At 47.3% G+C, this 12209-nt stretch overlaps 1 pseudogene; it reads left to right on the top strand.

Moving 5' to 3' along the window:
- Positions 1 to 1575: 1575 nt before the first annotated feature.
- On the top strand, positions 1576 to 2776 carry LOC119919851 (annotated as a pseudogene).
- Positions 2777 to 12209: the final 9433 nt, after the last annotated feature.

Here is a 12209-nt window from a genome sequence, read left to right as displayed (position 1 = left end):
GGAACAGTGCACATAGTAAGCACTAAATAAATGCCATCATCATCATTATTGTTATTACAGGAAATGTGTGTGAGGAAAGGGATGGAGTGCGGAACTAAATAGCTTCTGAGATCACGGAACAACAGAGGGCAGTAAAGACTCATCCATAAAAATCCATGTGGGCTTAAATGATGTAAGACTTTAGTTTTCCTGCCACCTGGAGTCCACTTAAGAGTATCAAGACAGTGAGATTTTTGCTTTGGCAGTAAAACATAAAAATGAAACACAAGGCACTTGTATCAAACCATCGGCTGCTCAGTGACATGAATGTGCGTAGTTCAGATGAAGATCGCCACTGAGGACAGAACCGGAAGGAATGGATTCAGCTTCCAGTAGGAAGGAGTTCAGTGAGCTATCCTGAGAAGATGATGGCAGGGAGGTAGATTAAACACAAAGCACAGTCTCGATTGTGGTCAAAGAGCAATAATAGCAATTAAATGACGGAGTCTCTTGTCGCAAATGACGGATAAGCCCCAGTTCAGTCATGAAGAGTCTGGGACTGAGAATAAGTACAAGGGTAGCAATTAAATAACACTAGCAACAAGTGGTGGGGGACAATGAGGCACCTTGGTAGCTCAAAGCGGTGTCAATCAGTCGGGAGGAAATGGGCACTATGGCATCCGGAGCTAATATTTTTTGATTTCTGGCTGCATTTCAAGACAAGAAAAGGACACCTAGGAAGGAAGTGCGTAACAGTACGTCAAGAAGAGGATATCTCGGTGAAAACAATCAGATGGTCTGTGATGATCATTTTAGCAGGTACAAATTTTCCAACTCTATCTTTGACTGGGAAGACATGAATGATGATGATCACTATGATGATGATGATGATGATGGAGTGTACCGCTGATAATGGAGAGTGGGCCTAAATCCTGAGACTTGAGTCCTGAACCTGCCAGAAGGAGTGGTCTGTGTGGAACCCCTCCCGATCTCATCCTTGTCAGTTGTGCTCCTGCTGAAGCACAGGGTACAGAGTGAGAAGGCGGAGTTGCGGGGCAGCACCTTACAAAAAGAAAGCTTTTTTTTTTTATCACAGGCCGGACCCAATGATGACCAAAGTGACAGTAGCATAGTGTCAAGACTGTGGTATAGTGCCATGACCTAACTGGAGGTGGTCCTGATGCCCGCTTTGATCCTTGTCAACCTCATAAGCCCACTGTTTTTCAGTAATCTTGTTGGGCCTGTCTACTTAATGGAATGCCCAGTGGGGTTCTTTAGTCAGAAACCTTCCTCACTAATGGCCTGGCCCAGGCAGGCCTTCCCCTGCTGGCAAAGCCAGGATGAGAACCCAGCGTGACAGAGGAGACATCTTACTAATGAGGAGCATTAGTAACTCCCCTTTGCCAGACCAGATATTCAAAAGGAATAAAAGTGCTGTGCAGTAGGACCAGAATCCCAAAGGAGACTGAGTATTCTAAAGAAATAGAGAAACAGTGCAGTCTCATAGAAAGAGCATTACCTGGGAGTCAGAAGACCTGGGTTCTAATCCCAGCTCCGCCATTTACCCTCAGCGCCCCTTCTGAGGGAAAGGAAGCAGGGTTGGGAAAAGGGTAGGAAGGCCCTTTCGTTTGAAGATCGAGGCATTCAAGCTACTTGGCGTTAGACTTTTTTCAAGATGGGTGAAAGAAAAGGGGTAAACAAGTATTACCCTCCTGACTTCGATCCATCCAAGCATGGCTCTCTTAATCGGTACCAGAATAGCCACCCTCTGCGGGAGAGAGCACGGAAGCTCTCACAGGGCATCCTTATCATTCGGTTTGAGATGCCCTACAACATCTGGTGTGATGGCTATAAAAACCACATCGGCATGGGTGTGCGTTACAATGCCGAAAAGAAGAAGGTTGGAAATTACTACACCACACCAATCTACAAGTTCCGGATGAAGTGTCACCTCTGCATCAACTATATCGAAATACAGACCGACCCCGCCAACTGTGACTACGTGATCGTGAGTGGCGCCCAGCGGAAGGAGGAGCACTGGGACATGGAGGATAACGAACAGATCCTAACCACGGAGGGAGAGGAGAAGAAGTTGGAGACGGATGCCATGTTCCGCCTAGAGCACTGCACGGCTGACCGCGGGAAGCTGCACAAGGCTATTCCCACCCTGTCGAATATTCAGGAGGCCCAGAGCGCCCGGAAGGATGATTTTGCCCTCAACAGCACGCTGAGGTGGAAGTTTAGGGAAGAAAAAAAAGTCATCAAGGAGGAAGAAGAGAAGGATCTGGCTCTGCAAACCAAGGCGAATCTCAGCATCTCCCTGGTCCGGGAGTCCGAGGAGGATTGGAAGCTGGCTGCCTGATTCAAGTACCACAGCCTAGACTCTTACGAGGCCAAACAGAAACTGAAACGGACCGAGATCCCCGGCCGCCCCTGGTTCTCTCCAACCTCAACGCCTGGGTCGGGCGGCAAAGCCAGCGATGTCCTGAAGAAGCTGGCCATCGGCAGGAAACCCTCAACCAGCAATCCCTCCCTTAGAGTGGGCAACCTGGGCATCGTCCTGCGGAAATCCAAGGAGGAGTGCGAGAACCCGGCAGGGGATTTTGTGACCGGCGGTGTCCTAGAAGCCCTCGGGGCGAGTGAGGGAGAAGAGAGCTCTTGGGAAGTGGTCCAGGACAGCTTCTGTGGCCCAACGGACCCAGAGTGCCCTCAAGAAACAGATTCCAAGAGGGCCCCTAGCACCACTAGCCTCAGCTCTTCCTTAGTTGCGGATTACTCGGACACCGAAAGTGACTGATTCATCTTTCCCAGCTGGAGCCAACCTCTTTTCTTTGGGACCGGTCTGGTCTCCAGAAGTAACCGTCGCTCTCACCCCCAGCTAGGGCCCGAGCTGGTCTCAGATCGCTTCTCCTTGGGGGCAGTCATGGAGACTCTTTTCCCTCTCCCCCTTTCCCCCTCCACCACCACAAAAGCATTCAAGACCTGAAGTAGGTTCCATTTGCTCTTTCCCAAATCATTTTTACCTAACAACAGAAGGCCAGAGCTGGGCTGCCTCCCACCGACCCTTCAAAGAGCCTTGGAATCAGAAGTGGACTCCCCCCGCCCGCCCCGGTCTTAATTCCCCTGTAAGTGACTGAGGTGTATGTTTTTAAAATATTATTTATTTAATTTAGGTGGGAATGGGAAACAAGGGGTGGTGAGGGGATAGGAGGAGGAATGAACGATTGCCATCACTTCCCAAGTGATGTAAAAATGATGTAAACCCGAAGCAGAGTGGATCAGGCCCTGGATTTCTGAACTGCTAGTTTAACAACATCTGGATAAGTGCGTTAACATCTCTTTAAGTTTAAGCAGTCTGAACGGAAATGCTACTGCTTTTTTTTTTACATTTTCTTGTACTTCCCAAGCACTTAGTACAGTGCTCTGCACACAGCAAGCGCTCAGTAAATACGATTGATAAATATGATTGATTGGGTAAGGCACTTAACTTCCAGGTGTCTCAGTTTCTTCATCTGTAAAATGGGAAATCAATACCTGTCCTCCCTTCCTCTTTGGCTGTGACCCTTGTGGAAGAGGAACTTTGCCCAATCTGTTTATATATGAGCCCCAGTGCTTAGAACAGTGCTCAGTGCTTAGAACAGTGCTTGGCACATAGTAAGCGCCTAGCAAATACCATCATTATTATTAGTACAACGCTTGTCACAATAATAAGTGCTTAGCAAATAACACTAGCATTATTTTAAACTCTACTCATGTTCACTAAACAGTGTGATATTAATTGGAGCTACAATTGAAAAGAATGCAGGAGAGTATAATCAAACAAGGATTTAAAAGCACAAACTAAGATTTACACCGGAAAGCCCCTAAATAGATCAGCAACCCTTACTTCCCTGGCCTACCTTCCCATCAGCCTACTAAACAAATATGAGTTTTCCCATGTGGAACCAGCTCTGAAGTGGCTCCTCACTGAAAGGCATCCATAGAGCAAAGAGAGAGCAGAAATCCTCCTCAACCTTATCTTCCCCCTGTATATTCTTTCCCAGAGCTTGGTACTTATTAATTACTGTACCAGTAATTAATAAATATCACTCCTCCTCCTCCTCCTCCTCCTCCTCCTCCTCAAAGCAAGGCAGGGGCTTGGCTCCACCCCTTACTGAGGTGCACAGAGGTCATGAGTTAGCCCTTTTGCTTCCTGGGAAATGCAATTTCTCCTTTTCTCCCCTATATTATTCTTTTCAATAGGATTTGTTAACCACTTCCTATAGGTCAAGCGCTGGGGCAGATACAAGTTAATCACGCCAGACACCGTCCCTTTCCCAAATGGGACTCAAAATTTAAGAAAGAGGGAGACCAGTTATGTAATCCTTATTTTACAGGATCTTTTGGATGACCAAGGGATGACTGTAATACAGCCTCACCAACGCCCAGGGTCCTGATTTCCCAAAACATGGTTTTCTCCCCAGACCAACAGCAGGGCCCAAAAAGAAGACATGGATTTTTTTCCCATGTTTTTTCCCAGAATTTAATGGCCCTGTGGCACTCCCTTCATTCAGACCACCAAGCAGCTTATTTACCCTGTGTGGCACGTTGGCAATTTTTGCCACTGCACTATGGATCGGGTATTTCCTCCAGAAGGTTATCAATCACCTGGTTATTGAAGAAGCAACAAGTCCCCCAGGCTGCACCCTTGAGGTCTGAGCAGTTCCCCTTAGGGACACACCACTCACTCCAAATGGGGAAGAAGAATAAAAAGTTGCCCTCAAAATTATCCCCTTCACCTAGACAGGCTTCCCTCAGTCCCAAACGGTGACTGGTGAGCAGGACACTTGAACTATCAAAATACCTATAACCTGTAAGAAACATGCTTGGGATGTCAAAGTGGGGCGAGGGGGCCCCCTCTGAGAGGGAAAATCTATTTCCTGTAGAATGTCAATCACTCACCTGGAAACACCAGCAGGAGTGTGGCTGATCCCACAAGAGGAATTAGGCAGGGAGGTGGGACGACAACAGTGGAAGAAAAGCGCAGCGCTAGGAGAGATCAGTCCCTGCTGTCGGAAGGGCAGGGGGTAAAAGAGCTCGTTTTCAGCAGGGTGAACCCGCAAAGCTGGACCTGTGGTTGGCATGTTCACAGGGGAGCTGTTGAGGGAAGTTTGGCAGTGTACTGGGGGGGGGGAAAGGGGAGCAAGGGGAAACCCTGGATTTGAATTAGAAGAGGAGCAGCATGGCCTAGTGGCAAGAAGATGGGCTTGGGAGTCAGAGGATGTGGGTTCTAATCCCGCTCCGCCACTTGTCTGCTATGTGAACTTGGGCAAGTCATTTAACTTCCCTTTGCCTCAGTTACTCCATCTGTAAAATGGGGATTAAAACTTTGAGTCCCACTTGGGACAACCTGATTACCTTGTATCTACCCTGATTACCTTGTATCTACCCCAGTGCTTAGAACAGCACTTGGCACATAGTAAGCACTTAACAAATACCATAAAAAAGATGGTGATGGATTCATCTTTGATCTTTGAAATCCCTTTACAGTCTTCCATCTGTTGAGGATAGGACTGTGTTTAAGCAGTAGGCCCCTATGATGAATCAATCAGTTCTTAACACAAGGGTACTAGTATCCATGCATCTTTGAGCTGGTGTTAGGAACTCTCGTGGGGTCCAACCTCAGATTGTCCCTCCCTCTTCCCCTAGCCGACACGGTCACGCATCTGGCTGGGATCCTGAGCTCTGCCTGGCAGTGTGACCAGCACAGCTTGGATAGGTGGCCCCACCACCCTCAACTTTGGGCAAGGTGTTACTTGATGCCACCACTCCATGACTCTCGGACTTAGTAATGGATAGCATTCAGGGGTTCACTTAACCAGTAGTGTCCACTGTGGTTTCCTCTGAAACTTGGAGGGAATGCTTAATGCCCAGCCCCTTTGACAGTGAGCATCTCTGAATTAGCAGGTCCCTCCTTGCCCTCCTCCCCATCACAACACAAACAGAGACTACTCATTCATGTTCTTGATACCTACCTTGCACATAGTAAGCCCTTAACAAATACCATTATTATTATTATTACAATTTTGGTTACAATATTACTTTGGTTAAAGGTTTCAATAACAACAGCCACTGTCCAATAGGATCTCAAACCAGATCTAAGAATAACTCTTATCCCCAATCTTGCACAAAATAATAGTAATTATAATTATGGTATTTGTTGGATACAGTTCCTGTCCCACACAGGGCTCATGGTCTTCATCCTCACTTCACAGATGAGGTAACTGAGCCCCAGAGAAGTTAAGTGACTTGCCCAGGGTCACACAGCATGGCCTAGCGGATACGGCACAGGCCCTGGGAGTCAGTGGGACCTGGATTCTAGTCCCATTCTGCCACTTGTGTGACCTTGGGCAAGTTGCTTCACTTCCCTGTGCCTCAGTTACCTCATCTGTAAAATGGGGATTAAGACTGTGAGCCCCATGTGGGTCAGGGACTGTGTCCAACCTGATTACTTTGTATCTACCCCTGCGCTTAGAAGTGTCTGGCACATAGGAAACGCTTGACAAATATCATAAATAAAAAAGTGGAGGAGCTGGGACTAGAACCCAGGTTCTTCTGACATCCAGACCAGTGCTCTATCCACCAGACTGTGCTGCTTCTAAGAAGGAATCAATCAACGGTATTTATTGAGTGAAAGATCAGGCTCAGCAATTATCAGGGTCTAGTAAGTGCTGACAAGGCCCCTCCACTGCTGACAAGATCCTGGTCAGAGCCCACTTGGCCTGCCCCCTGAAGAAGAATGTGGACACAAGCTGGTGGAGTCCAGGTTTACTTTCAGGGCAAAACGTAACACAGCGGACCTGATCTTCACAGCATATTAGAGTCAATGGAAGTTCAACACCAAGGAGTACAGGGTACAGAAGGAGAAGTTCAGTAAGCACAGAACCAAGACGGCGAGACACTTTGCATAGACTTTTATGACAGCATTCGACATGAAAAAGTATGTAATCAAAAACTATACCAGAAGCAGGAGGGAGTGCAAAGACTTCTCCCTTTAAGAACTAAGTTTATCAATCAATCGCATTTATTGAGCACTTACTGAGTGCAGGGCACTGTACTAAGAGATTGGGAAAGTGCAACACAACAGTTAACAAACACATTCCCTTCCCACAAGGAACTTACAGTCTAGAGGGGGAAACAGACATTAAAATAAATAAATCAATTACAGATACGTACATAAGTGCTGTGGGGCTGAAGGTTGGTGATGAATAAAGGGAACAAGTCAGGGTGTCGCAGAAGGGAGTGGGAAAAAGAGGAAATGAGGGCTAAGGGAAGGCCTCTTGGAGGAGATGTGCCTTCAATAGTGCTCTGAAGGTGGGGAGAGTACCTGTCTGTCGGATATGGAAAGGGAGGGCGTTCCAGGCCAGAGACAGAACTTGGGTGAGAGGTCGGCAGCGAGATAGATAAGATCGAGGTAGAATTGGCATTAGAGGAGCCAAGTGTGCGGGCTGGGTTGTAGTGAGGTGAGTTAGCAAGAGGCAAGGTGACTGAGTACTTTAAAGCCAATGGTAAGGAGTTTCTGTTTGATTCATTCATTCAGTCATATTTATTGAGTGCTTACTGTGTGCAGAGCACTGTACTAAGCGCTTGGGAGGTACAAATTGGTAACATATAGAGACGGTCCCTACCCAACAATGGGCTTACAGTCTAAAAGGGGGAGACAGACAACAAAATAAAACAAGTAGACAGGTGTCAATACCATCAGAACAAATAGAATTATAGCTATATACACATGATTAATAAAATTAATGGAGTAATAAATATGTACAAATATATACAAGTGCTGTGGGGAGGGGAAGGAGGTAGGGCAGAGGGAGGGAGTGGGGGTGATGGGGAGGGGAGGAGGAGCAGAGGATGGGGGGGCTCAGTCTGAGAAGGCCTCCTGGAGGAGGTGAGCTTTGAAGGGAGGAAGAGAGCTAGTTTGGCAGATGTGTGGAGGGAGGGCATTCCAGGCTAGGGTTAGGACGTGGGCCAGGGGTCGACGGCGGGGTCGACGGTGGGATAGTCGAGAAGAAGGCACAGTGAGGAGGTTAGCGGCTGAAGAGTGGAGCGTGTGGGCTGGGCCATAGAAGGAGAGAAGGGAGGTGAGGTAGGAGGGGGCGAGGGGATGGAGTTGGCAACCACTGGAGATTGCTGAGGAGTGGGGAAACATGGACTGAACGTTTTTGTAGAAAAATGATCTGGGCAGCAGAGTGAAATATGGATTGGAGTGGGAAGAGACGGGAAGCAGGGAGGCCAGCAAGGAGGCTGGTACGGTAATTGAGGCAGGTTAGGGTAAGTGCTTGGATTAACATCGTAGCAGTTTAGTTGGAGAGGAAAGGACAACTTGAGATGTGATGGTGAGGACAAGGTTTGGCTGGGAAGATAAGGAGTTCTGTATTGGACATGTTAAGCCTGAGGTGATTAGCTACTTGGTTTTACATTGGTATCCCAAATTGTTGACTTTGTCATTGATTACTGTTTTCAAATTCACCATAATCAATCAATAGTATTTATTGAGCACTTACTGAGTGCCAAGCACCGTACTAAGCACTTTGGAAAGTACAATATAACTGAGTTGGTAGGCATGATCCCTGCCTACAAGGAGTTTTCAGTCTAGAGAGGGAGACAGTAAATTACAGATCTGTACATAAGTGCTGTGTGGCTGAGGATGTGGTGACTGTCAAGTGCTTAATGGGTATACCTGCATGGGCTAGTGGAAAGAACACAGGCCTGGGATCAGAAGACCAGGGTTCTGGTCTGTGGCTCTGCCACTTGTCTGCTGTGTGACCTGGGGCAAGTCATGTAACTCCTCTGTTCCCTCATCTGCAACATGAAAATGTTCTCCCTTCTACGTCAACTGTGAATCCCATGTGAGATCAGTTAAAACTGTCTATCCTAGTGCTTAGTACCGTGACTGGCATGTAATAAGTGCTTAGCAAATACCACAGTTATGACATAGGTGATGCAGAAGGGAAAGGGAGTAGAGGAAATGAAAACGTAATCAGGGAAGGGATCTTGGAGGAGGTGTGATTTTAATAAGCCTTTGAGGGTGGGGAGAGTGGTGATCTGTTGGATATGAAGGGGAAGGGAGTGCCAGGCTAGAGGGAGAACATGGGCAAGGGGTTGGCGGTGAGACAGATGAGACTGAGAAATGATGAGTAGATTGGCATTGGAGGAGTGAATCAATCAATCAATCGAGTGAAGTATTTGGCCTGGGTTGTAGCTAGGAATTCAGTGAGTTTCCATAAGAGGGAGAAAGCTGACTGAGTACTTTAAAGCTGATGGTAAAGAGCTTCTGTTTGATGTGGAGGTGGATGGGAAACCACTGGAGGTTTTTGAGGAGTGGAGAAATATGGACTGAATATTGTTTTTAGAAAAATGAAGTGAGTGAAGAAAGGACTGGAGTGGGGAGAGGACTGAAGTGTACATATCTGTAACCTATTTATTTAATCAATGTCTATTTCCCCCTCTAGACTGTAATGCCATTGTGGGCAGGGAATGTGTCTGTTATTTTGTACTCTCCCAAGTGCTTAGTATGGTGTTCTGCACAAAGTAAGCACTCAGTAAATAGGAGAGACTGGAAGCAATATGGCCAATGAAGAGGCTGATGCAGTAGTAAAAATGAGATAGGACAAGTGCTTGGATCAGCATAGTAGCAATTTGGATGGAGAGGAAAGGGCAGATTTTATTAATAGTAATAATAATAACAATAATGGCATTTATTAAGTGCTTACTATGTGCAAAGCACTGTTCTAAGCGCTGGGGAGGTTACAAGGTGATCAGGTGTCCCATGTGGGGCTCACAGTCTTAATCCCCATTTTACAGATGAGGTAACTGAAGCACAGAGAAGTCAAGTGACTTGCCCAAAGTCACACAGCTGACAAGCGGCAGAGCCGATATTTGAACCCATGACCTCTGACTCCAAAGCGCAGGCTCTTTTCCACTGAGCCACACTGCTTCTCTAATAATAATGACACTTATTAAGTGCTTACTATGTGCCAGGCACTGTACTAAGCACTAGGGTGGATACGCACAATTCAGGTTGGACAGTCTCTGTCCCAAGTGAGGCTCACAGTCTTAATCCCCATTTTACAGATGAGGTAACTAAGGGATGGAGAAGTGAAGTAACTTGCCCAAGGCCACAGAGCAGACAAGAGGCGGAACTGGGATCAGAGATGTGATGGCAGAACTGACGGGATTTGGTGACAGGTTGAATATGTGGGTCAAATGAAAGCGAAGAGTCGAGGATACTGCTAAGGTTATGGGCTTGTGTGATGGAGAATAGTGGTGTTAACTGCAGTGTCGGGAAGTCATTGGAGGGACAGGTCTTGGGTGGGAAGATGAGGAGTTCTGTTATGGACATGTTTAGTTGGAGGTGTTTACCCTTTTAGATTGTGAACCCCTTTTGGAGACGGACTATGGTGAATCTGTCTGCCTTGTCATTACCTCAGGGTCTAGGAGAACTTAGTCGATCAATGGTATTTATTAAGCACTTGGGAGAGTACGATACAAGGGAGTTGGTAGACATATTTTCTGCCCACAACGACCTTATGATCAAGTATCATTACTACTATTATTACTACCCTGAGAAGTTCATTAAGATTTGGAAATTCGTACCCCAGGATTGTTGGCATTAGAGCAGGGGAATCACTGAAGAAAAGTGGTAGGATGAGGCCAATGTATTGCATGCAGCCATTGTGGAGGTTGCAACCCGATCCCTGTATTAAGGTGTTGGAATGTGTTCCTGCTCTGTTGAGAAACTCTTCTGAATCATCATCAACAACCACCGAAACAGCCAAGAATTTCTCTGTGCTGATGACTGCACCCTTAAAGCACACATCCCAAAAGACAAGCACAAGCTGAATCAGGTTAATCAGGTTCCCATACCACTTGGGGCTCACAGTCTAAATAGGAGGGAGAACAGGTACACCCCCATTTTAATAATAATAATAATAATAATAATGGTATTTGTTAAGCGCTTACTATGTGCCAAGCATTGTTCTAAGAGCTGGGGAAGATACAAGATAATCAGGTTGTCCCACGCGGGGCTCATTCATTCATTCAATCGTATTTATTGAGCGCTTACTGTGTGCAGAGCACTGTACTAAGCGCTTGGGAAGTACAATTTCATTCATTCATTCAATCGTATTTATTGAGCGCTTACTGTGTGCAGAGCTTACTGTACTAAGCGCTTGGGAAGTACAATTTGGCAACATATAGAGACGGTCCCTACCCAACGGTGGGCTCACAGTCTAGAAGGGGGAGACAGAGGCTCACATTCTTAATCCCCATTTTCCAGATGAGGTAACTGCGGTACGGAGAAGTTGTGACTTGCCCAAGGTCACACGGCTGACAGGGGGCGGTGTCGGGATCAGAACCCATGTCCTCTCGCTCCTAAGCCCGTGCTCTATAGGAGAGGAAGCCGAGGCCCGGAGAGGTGAAGTGACTTGCCCAGGGTCACCCAGCCGCCAAGGGACCACTTCAATCCATACTTCATGCTGCTGCCCGGATTATCTTTGTCCAGAAACGCTCTGGGCATATTACACCCCTCCTCAAAACTCTCCAGTGGCTACCAATCAATCTGCGCATCAGGCAGAAACTCCTCACCCTGGGCTTCAAGGCTGTCCATCCCCTCGCCCCCTCCTACCTCACCTCCCTTCTGTCCTTCTCCAGCCCAGCCCGCACCCTCCGCTCCTCCGCCGCTAATCTCCTCACTAGGCCTTGTTCTCCCCTGTCCCGTCATTGACCCCCGGGCCTGGAATGCCCTCCCTCTGCCCATCCGCCAAGCTAGCTCTCTTCCTCCCTTCAAGGCCCTACTGAGAGCTCACCTCCTCCAGGAGGCCTTCCCAGACTGAGCCCCTTCCTTCCTCTCCCCCTCGTCCCCCTCTCCACCCCCCCATCTTACCTCCTTCCCTTCCCCACAGCACCTGTATATATGTCTGTACATATTTATTACTCTATTTATTTTACTTGTACATATCTATTCTATTTGATTTTGTTAGTATGTTTGGTTTTGTCTCCCCCTTTTAGACTGTGAGCCTACTGTTGGGTAGGGACCATCTCTATATGTTGCCAACTTGGACTTCCCAAGCGCTTAGTACAGTGCTCTGCACACAGTAAGCGCTCAATAAATACGATTGATGATGATGATGGTGACCGGGGCGGAATTAGAACTCGGAGCTTCTGCCTCCCAAGCCCGCGCTCGTTCT

This window comes from Tachyglossus aculeatus, chromosome X1 (genome assembly GCF_015852505.1).
Source record: "Tachyglossus aculeatus isolate mTacAcu1 chromosome X1, mTacAcu1.pri, whole genome shotgun sequence".
Taxonomy (NCBI): domain Eukaryota; kingdom Metazoa; phylum Chordata; class Mammalia; order Monotremata; family Tachyglossidae; genus Tachyglossus; species Tachyglossus aculeatus.
The sequence above is the reverse complement of the archived record's forward strand: the minus strand, read 5'-3'. Positions and strand labels throughout refer to the sequence as shown.